Raw genomic sequence first — 9,540 nt, 5'->3', positions numbered from 1 at the left:
CTTGATTTTTCCGGAGAGAATCATTGGCCCTGTCTTTTTACAAAAATTTAAAGTGTTTGTCGTGGATTTTGGGTGTTAACAAATGTAAAAAAACATTGTAACAATCAAGTTTCAGTGTATTGCGTGAAATTACAAGTTTGGTAGACTTTCATTATTACGAGGCAACATTAGGAGCTGGCACTTGTCAATCCAATCTATATCACGATACAATCCAGTGAAAGCCAGCTTCTGTTCTCTATCTTGCATCTTCCATCTAGTCTATGGACGATTGCTCATTGCATGTTTGCTGTTCCTCATACGCTCCATCTACGTTTGCTTTTACGTGAACATGCTGGACGTGTACATAGTTCATCCTGCCTTGAAGCAATACTTGCTTGATTTAATTTCAGCTGATACTCTTGCTGACAAAGCAGGAGATGCATGCAGTATTAACTAAGTTTTGAAATCAAACAGTCTCGGCAAAACACAAAGAAAAAAGAAAAGCCTCTAAATACCTGCCATGAAATAAAAAAAGTGAAGCTGGGGGAGCATTTACGAACCCGTTAGCACCTATCTAAATGTGCAATAATGTGCTTAGATATTGTGCAATAAAAAACTTTTGCATTGTGTTGGAAAAGCTATAAATAATCCCAGATAAAACATTAGATGGGGACCTTGAAAATGTCTTTTGTGGTCCTTGAAAGTCCTTGAAAACCCTTGAATTTTTCCTTTTGAAGCCTGTACGAACCCTGACAACAAAACTCCCTCTTGTGCAGTTTCTGCAGGGGAGGCGCGAGCATTGCGAAGGCGGGAAATTTGAATTACATTAGGTGGTAGCAGTGAGCGGATAACGGTGCTACAGCCCATTATGGTGAATCGCTGCTTTGCACTTCCGACAGCTTTCACATTGAGTGGGATGGCTTTAATTTTTTTTTCACTTATTTACTGCAAAAGAAAACAACCAAGCAGCCTATCTGACCAGCTTGTGAACTAATACATCGGCACCACGTGAATTTCCTGGGTAGTTTGGTGGCATCCCAGCACTTCCAGTTCCAAAGCTGACCTCTTTCTCACCTTTGGTAACATTATTTTTGCTTTGCAAGCACAATTTTCATTGGTTATTTGTATCCCATTGAAGCTTGCTCTGATGACTTGTGAAGGTAATGGCACTGCCAACACAATCAAAGCACTCGGCCTCGAATAGGACTTGTATGGCTATACGTGAGACTGGTAGCTGGAAGCTCAGTCAGTCTTTCATTAAGGGGACACATGGGTCTTTGGTATCAAAAAATTGCCCAAAAGAGTGTCAGTCTTTCATTAAGGAGCACATGGGGCTTTGGGATAAAAAAATTGCCCAAAAGAGTGTCAGTCTTTCATTAAGTTGGCACATGGGTCTTTGGGATCAAAAAATTGCCCAAAAGAGTGGCAGTCTTTTATTAAGGGGCACATGGGTCTTTGGGATAAAAAAATTGCCCAAAAGAGCATTTTTTTTAGGTCTCAGTTTTTTCTTAGTTTGCACAGTTTTTCGTCTGAAAAGTTGGTATTTGAACATTACCAGGTACTTGATGAAAAAAATAACGGTTTCTGTATAACTTTTTCCTTTTTCGCCATGAGCAGTATTTCAGTGATAGGAAATTCTTGAGAGGCACATACCAGCATGTAGAGCAGCTAGAAAGATCATTTCTTTTTCAGCATAAAGCTGAATGTTTAAACCATCTAATTAAGGAATCAAATTTGCATTTTGGTAGTTTAATTACCGTCATGTTTAATTGGTTTGCAGGAGTACTTCTAACCTAGAAGATAGAATCGGTGTAAACTTGTACATGATTGCAAAACAAAAACAAACTGCTTTCCACATTTCATTCTCCACAACTTCTGGTATCTATTCATACCTTGCTAGTAATTTGTTGTTGATTGTTGTTTTCCACATTTCATTCTCCACAACTTCTGGTATCTATTCATACCTTGCTGGTAATTTGTTGATTGTTGTTGATCCTATGGTTCTCAAGAACAATCAAGAAATATTTTTAGTTATTGCAGAAAATAAATATCTCAGATCAAAACTAATTGGATATTTGAAATCGGCTAAGAAAACTGAACAAGCCCATTAAGTCTCATGAAGATGCGTTGGAAAGCAAAAAAAAAAAAAAGTTTCTGAGGTGAGTGTGCCCCCTTAAAGGCAGAATTGAACTTTCGGTTCAACACCACAGGGCTCATGAAGACGAGAACCCTTGTTTTATCTGAAAGAACTAGCCTTTAATAACTTGCTGAACACTGCTCCGGCCTTGAATGACATTTTCACGAAGGAAAAAAATCATGCACCTCTCCCTCTAACGACAACGATGGCTGAATGCCAAGCTTTCTCGTGATGGATCCTTTGGTTGGCCAATCCCACACTGCGAGCATGCGCTACCCTGGATATACGCAGCACTTTTCTAGAATACCCACAGCATCTCTCGGATGTGCACTCCGTAGGAGTAACGTTTGGGTTTGGGGTGTACGGCACCCCAAACCCAAACTCGTTTCCTGGATTTCCTGGCCCGGCGCTCGGCCCGTGTGTGGGACTACAACGCTTGGGAAGTTCACCCGGCTTGCACGGGAAATCGCCCCTATGGAAAGGGGCGGCTGCAAAAACGTAAAAAACGCAGGAGCTTTCTTTTTTTTTTTTTTTTTTTGCTTGGTGTTCAGTGAGCAGTTTTTTGAGTTGGTGCCTGTTTGAGGTGTTCAATCGCAAGGTGTGACATTAGGCCTAACGTCCTAAACCTCGGAATAGGAAATTAGGCGTAACGTCTTGTGGGTCCTTACAGAACGCAGAGCAACGCCATTCTACTCGTGACGGATTCTGTGGTTGTCATTCGAGTTTTCCAAACTGCTTCGACCATGCCGAAATGGAGCAATCGGATAGATGCCGGCTTCATAATGGAGGGACTCGGAAGCCCCTGGGGCACTCTTTCATGTGGTAGGGGGCTGCGCCCGCGCCCCACTACATTAGCGCAATCCCTCGCTTTCTTCTCATGAGCTAGGGGAGAGAGCTCTGACCAGCTCTGACTTCAATGGTCAGCGCCTGCTGGCGTTGAGGATGGGAAAGCTCAAGAGGTATTGGAATGAGGACTTCTCCCCATTGCTTTTCTCTGTCTCTCGATTCCGGCAACGGGAAGCGTTTTTCTGTTTCCCTTCACCCATGATCATTCATCATCATTGTCAGAGAAAGTTGGCTTTCCTGCAGGGCGTGGTGGCGTGCAACAGCATCGGTGAGGACAGCGAAGCTTCGCTTTAAAAGTCGCTAGTATTGTCAACTTTGCGACATTTCTTGCTGCACTACGTCAACAGTTCCATTATTGGGGAGGTTCTAGAAACAGTATTTAGCATGTACAGCACGTACAGGTTCCAGAAACAATAATTAGCATTTTTAGGTCTTTTTCAAGCTACTTCACTGACAGATTTCAGTGTTTTAGGCAAGGAGAGACGTGTAGTAGTTTTAAGCCACTAAAATATGGAGTGCCTCATTGCAGTAGGACCATTGCTTTTCAACATTTATGTTGAAGACCTCGGCCTTCTATCATTAAATTCAAAAATGTTCTAGTATGGGGACGACACAGCAATTATAGATGTTGCCGATGTTGATGCAGCGTTTGAGCGCCTACAAAGTGATATTCTGGCATTATTTGATTGGTTTCAGGAAAATTGTATTTTGTGTAAATAAGCAGAAAACAAAGCTTATCTGCTTTAGGAATCCACATAAAGTTTTAACAGAAGTAGGAGAATTTTTTTGCATTCTTCTGACTAACCCCTGCCATTGCCCACCTTTGCCACTTTAAACAACCGTAAAGTATTTATGTATGTGTTTTGATAAATGTCTAACATGGCAAAGCCTTCTTAAACACGTATACGTAACAAGCTAAGCTCAATTGCTGCGATGATGTATCACCTCCGACGTAGAGCTCTGTTCAAGGTTAAGCTTGCAGTGCATAAGGCGCTAGCTGAATCTCTATACTCTCGTATGGGATCGCATTATACGGCACTTGCTCGGAAAACAAAAACAAATTAATCAAGTAATTCGAAAAATAGTCAGATCTAATGGTACAGCATTAGATAGCGCCGGTACAAAGGAAAAATACCAAGCCCTGGGTATGTACTGCCAATGAAAGAACTTTAAATGTGTAGTGTTGAAGAATCACTATTTCACTAATGAATTTAGATTTGCGGTAAAAAGAGGGGGGCACCGCGAAAAACCGAGAGGTATGTAAAACCACGAGTGTAAACCAACTATGGCAAAAGAGTACAGTACTATTATGCTCTGGAAGTATTCAATAAACTATAAACTGATAAACTATATATGATAAACATGAGACAAACTCAACAAAGCAATTGGAAAATAGTGCGCAGGTTTAATAAACACTGTGTAGGTAATGGTACTTGACATGTGAGGGTTTGTTCACCGGCTTGCGTTCAACTTCATAATATTCATGTTCCTTTATGTCTGTACGATTTCAAACTCGCATTAAATTGTATTCCTGTAAGTGAGTGGGCTTTTGGTGTATTCCTTTGATACGCGTTACTGTAACATTTGATTTCTTTTGATGTAGGAGCAAAAAGACTCCTTTTGTGTGTGCGTTTTATGTTTTCTTTGTTTCGTGCACAGGGAAGTGTTCAGCATATATACGCAAGTAATATTGTGTTACTTTTCATGAACTGTAATTTAAATGTCTTGTTTCACCAACTGTCTGGTCACTTTACAAGCACTGCATGCTTAGATTGACCAGAAAATTAATCCTGTACAGAAGACTTGGATAAAAAATGAAATGAAATGAATGTTGACTCCATGCTAGCATTTCAGTGTTGTGCTCAAATGAAACCAGAGGCACTATTACGATCGCAAAGTGTTTATTGATGATGGCTTCAGTTGGTGGCCGTCAATGAGCTCACCGTCACGTCATAGGGGTAGTTTGAGAAGGCGGGTAGTGAATAATTGGTCTGTAATCTGTGTCCTCTGGTCTGCCGTAATCGTTGGAAGTAAACGCTAAAATTTGCATGATTGGTTTTGTTACCTGGCAGTCTTTGAAAAGAACAGAACGGTTACTTTGTTATTGTGTTTTCTCTAAAAGCAGTTATAAAACAAAAACACAGGGCCTGTAGAGTACGGCCCTTTGTTTGCAGACAATCTTCTCCGATGACCCGGTGTTTCAGCCACTCATGGAGAGGCAGCTTTTGTCCGAGATGTGGTACTTGGGCAGCTGTCCGCACTCAGCGTCGTAGACAAAGTGGCACTGCTGAATCGACTTGTCGAGGGCTTTGGCAGGGACGTATTGCACGCAAAAGGTCTCTGAAACAATAGGAACACACCCTTGTTGCTTCTACCACTCCAGGCCTTACACGGTACATGTATACAAGCGTTCGTATCGTAAAATGACTGATACTTATTACCCGCCGCGGTGGCTCAGTGGCTGTGGCATTGTGCTGCTGAGCATGCACAAGGACGCGGGTTTGATAACCGGCCACGGCGACCGCTTTTCCGATGGAGGCGAAAAGCATGCAAAAAAGCTCGTGTTCCAGATTTCGGCGGCCTGTTAAAGATCCCCAGGGTGGTCAAAATTAACCCGGAGCCCTCCACTACAGTGCGCCTCATCGCTTGTGAAGTGTCGGCACGTTAAACCCCACAATCAATCAATCAATCAATCGACTGATACTTATTCATAGGGAGCCAGAGGTGATGAAGTATTACTGTTCCAAAGCTTGGCTGAGCAACTTCGAAGGTACACTGAAGTGAGTTTTAAACATTGTATAAGTATTGTACCAGATTCAAGTCTAGGATTTGTGTGCAATATGTTGAATTTCTTTGACTTATTTACACACTACTTTCCAATTAGAAAGGTGCGCTTGATAAGGCTGTATCTGTCATCTCAGCCTTTCTGCTGCTTTGCGGATGTTGACTGGGATAGCACACACTGCGTGAACAAACAACGCTCTAATACATTAACCATGAAATGGGTGGAAATCAGAATATTGAAGAGTATCAGAACATAAAACAGATTATACACCAGTGTGATGCCATCACGGTTGTTGGAGCAGTGGCTGCAGATGGTGCTCTGTGTTTTCTCTTCTGCCACTCAGCATAGCTAAACTTAAGATCTAGATTCTCGATAAAGTGTCAGATAGATTACAAGAGCTAGAGCACTACCCAACAACAAATATACCTTTGAGAGATTCGCTTCAGTTGTCTGTTTAGGTGCTAGTACCAACCTGGCTATACTGTTCCTGATCAGCATATAAGGCGCTCCACGCCGGAGTGAGTGCATCAATACGTAACGCATTGTCGACGTAAAAGTGCCATAGATGTTCGAAATTATTTTGAGGTATTTTGGACTGAGGCCTGTAGAGTATGCCTGCTCAAGTAGAAATAATTTCTTTTTAATTTGAAACTTTGCCCTGCGGCATAATAGATGGATGAATTTACAGACACGAACAAGTTAGTTTCGTGTCCGCACAGAAATGTGTGTCTCTGTGTCCTTCAAAGTCCTGCTCTTAGGATGGCATTAGCTGATTTGACGGCCATGGGGCCGCTTTGAGTGTAGTTCCTCAGCTTTTACAGCGAAGCTGTTTGCCTATCACTGGTCAGAAAATTTCGTGTTGTAGGCAAAAAATACAGTTGCCTTTCCACTCTGTGGAGGAGGATGACTAGCAGAGCTGTGATGCCGAGCCTCGACGTGAGTGACACAATGCTTTGCTTGTTCGTATAGTACAAGTTGCGCGCGTAGCAAAACATGTTTATTTGTAATGTGCGATAGTGCACACTTCCTGGTTAATTACCTAGATGACACTTTGACGAGCTAGAGTTTTATTCCAGCGGACAAATACGGGCTGTTTGTGTCCCTACCGTAGAAGCCCGCGTACTGGCAGCAGACGAGAATTGCACAATATTTACAACTCCACTGTGGACTGTAATTTTGAAAAGTAAATAAAACGCGGCGTAATCGTAGAGGCGTCTTAGCGGCTAATTGTCATAAATTGTTTTCGGATAGTTTTAATAAAAAAAGAGTTAGAGCCACCTTCTGTGATAATGCTGCCTCCGTGGATGGGCGTGCTCACTGTGCAACACTCAATGTGAGAAAGCAACCTTAGGAGAACCAAGCTTACGATACCCTTAATGTCGGCTTCACCTTTAAACACAAATTCATTGTTGGGAAGACTTTTTTAGGGGAAATATAAGCCGTGATATATTGAACTATGGAGGCGATAAAACTTCTTTTATTTTAACACGAAGGTGTTTTATTCCGGGATACACAAACATTTCAGTGACGTCATATCCGTCACTGAAGTGACGCCAGTACAAGGAAACAAGCGGCCTGCAAAGGGTGCACCCCTGCACACAGGGTCTTCTTGCGGGGAAGCAACCTTTATAACTAAAGAGTACGTTATACTTAGGGTTGTTCGTTTTCGGGTTTTATATTCTAACACGAAAGTGTTTTACGCCGGGACACACCAAGATTTCACTGACGTCACATCCGTCACGGAAGTGACGCCAGTACACCTTTGCCGAAGCAACCCGCCAGCAGGACGTCGCTCGCCAAGCACACCCACAAGACAGCCGCCTACCCGCAAATCACGCTCACCTGCAGATTTCGCTGCACATTGAACTTTCGCGTTTTACCAATTCCTATGATGGAGAAATCAACCACATTTTTTTTAGTTTTTCCATACGCTGAAGGTGTGGTGCACAGTTTTACGATCGCGGGGATTTGACTGGGCGCCGCAATGTGGCTCTACGCTCGCGTGCAATTCTTGTCTACATCGCTATGTTCGCGGGGACAACTTGCTGGATCCTAGTCATACACAGCTGAGCTGTAAGAACCCAGTCAGGGCCCAGCAGTTCTTGCCCAAGACGCCGAGCACGTGCATCAGGATAATCAGGCATACAGCATTGAGCTCAGTGTTCGTATAACAAAACCACAAAACAAGCATCGAAACCGCATGATGATGATGAGGCTCCTGTGAACAATGGGACCCCCTACCCTTGTGTTCCTGGTTAGCAGCTGCTCTCGGAAAGGGGGGTTGATGTCATTGGAGGGCGAGCGCATGCGTTGGGCTAGGCAGGACCCAGCATTTGCCGCCAGAGGAGCAGAACGCAAGCGAAGAGCCCACCTGGACTGGGATGAACACTTCCTACCCTCCCCCATCAGCATTTGTAGTGGTTTACAACAGCGTCGCTGGACATTCACTTTCGCAGGGCGGGATGGGGGCCATATTTTTTAGTGTAGTCGAGTCTTTCTTGGACTACCTAAACACGATTATTTCGGTCTGTCTGTCTGTAACTCCATTCATCCACCCGGCCAAAGTGAAAGAACGCTTGAAGACGGCGGGCCATACGTGCTCACATTATTCAGCACAAGTGCTATATTCTAAGCAAAATGAAAGTGCGTAATTGAAATTTATTCTTTAAATTAATAATACACGTCGTATTGTATTTTATGATAGCGAATAAAAAATACTGCACATTAGCAAAATGTGCCAAAGGGAGCCGAGTTAAAAGCAAACACTAAATAAAAACTGTGGTTGATTCCTCTGTCATACGAATCGGTAAAACGAAAGTGAAATGTGCAGCGAGATCTGCAGCTGAACATGATTTGCGGGTCAGCGGCTGTCTTGTGGGTGTGCTTGGCGAGCGACGTCCTGCTGGCGGGTCGCTTGGGCAAAGGTGTACTGGCGTCATTTCCGTGACGGATATGACGTCAATGAAATCTTGATGTATCCCGGAATAAATCACTTTCGTGTTAAAATGTAAAAACCGAAAGCGAACAACATTAAGTATAACGTACTCTTTGGTACTAAAGGTGGCTTCCCCGCAAGAAGACCCTGTGTGCAGGGGTGCACCCTTTACAGGCCGCTTGCTTCGTTGTACTGGCGTCATTTCCGTGACGGGTATGACGTCAGTGAAATCTGTGCGTATCCCCAAATAAAGCACTTCTGTGTTAAAAGATTTCGGCTTCCCACTGTAGCTCGCTGCGTCTGTATGCTTGAACGACAAACTGCCTACACGAGGGCATAGATGCGGTCTTAGAATCAGCCCCCGCTCCAGTACTGCGTGGCTGTGAAAAAATGCAAAGACACTCATACATCAAGGTTCACTTTACAGCATCACTCACGGTTGTCAGGAGTCACATGCTTCAGCACATGGCAGCTTTCGCAGTCCGAGTACAGCACTTTGAATGGCACCTCCTTGGAACCTGCACGGCATCATGTTGGGTACGTACATTCTACACTCGACGTGCCATCGGGCACTGTGAATAGTAAAAAAATTAGCAGTGGCCTTAGCTCGGCTGTATACATAGCGTGAGCTAAGGTTCAGCTGGTTATTCTTAGCTTTCCAGGTTGTCTAGCTTGATTATCATACTCACTGCTGCTTCAATGACACACACGCGGTATACGCATTATGTGACACATGTACTATAAGTATTTATCGAGCGGCTCCGGCGCAGCGTCACCAATCGCCGCAGAGCTTAGCTGGTTCCACAGTCGCACACCGGTGTTGCTGCGACGCACGAGCCATCAATTCCACATCCGGCC

Source organism: Haemaphysalis longicornis, unplaced genomic scaffold (assembly GCF_048455015.1).
Source record: "Haemaphysalis longicornis isolate Haplotype H1 unplaced genomic scaffold, Haemaphysalis longicornis Haplotype H1 scaffold_9, whole genome shotgun sequence".
Lineage (NCBI taxonomy): Eukaryota > Metazoa > Arthropoda > Arachnida > Ixodida > Ixodidae > Haemaphysalis > Haemaphysalis longicornis.
The sequence above is the reverse complement of the archived record's forward strand: the minus strand, read 5'-3'. Positions refer to the sequence as shown.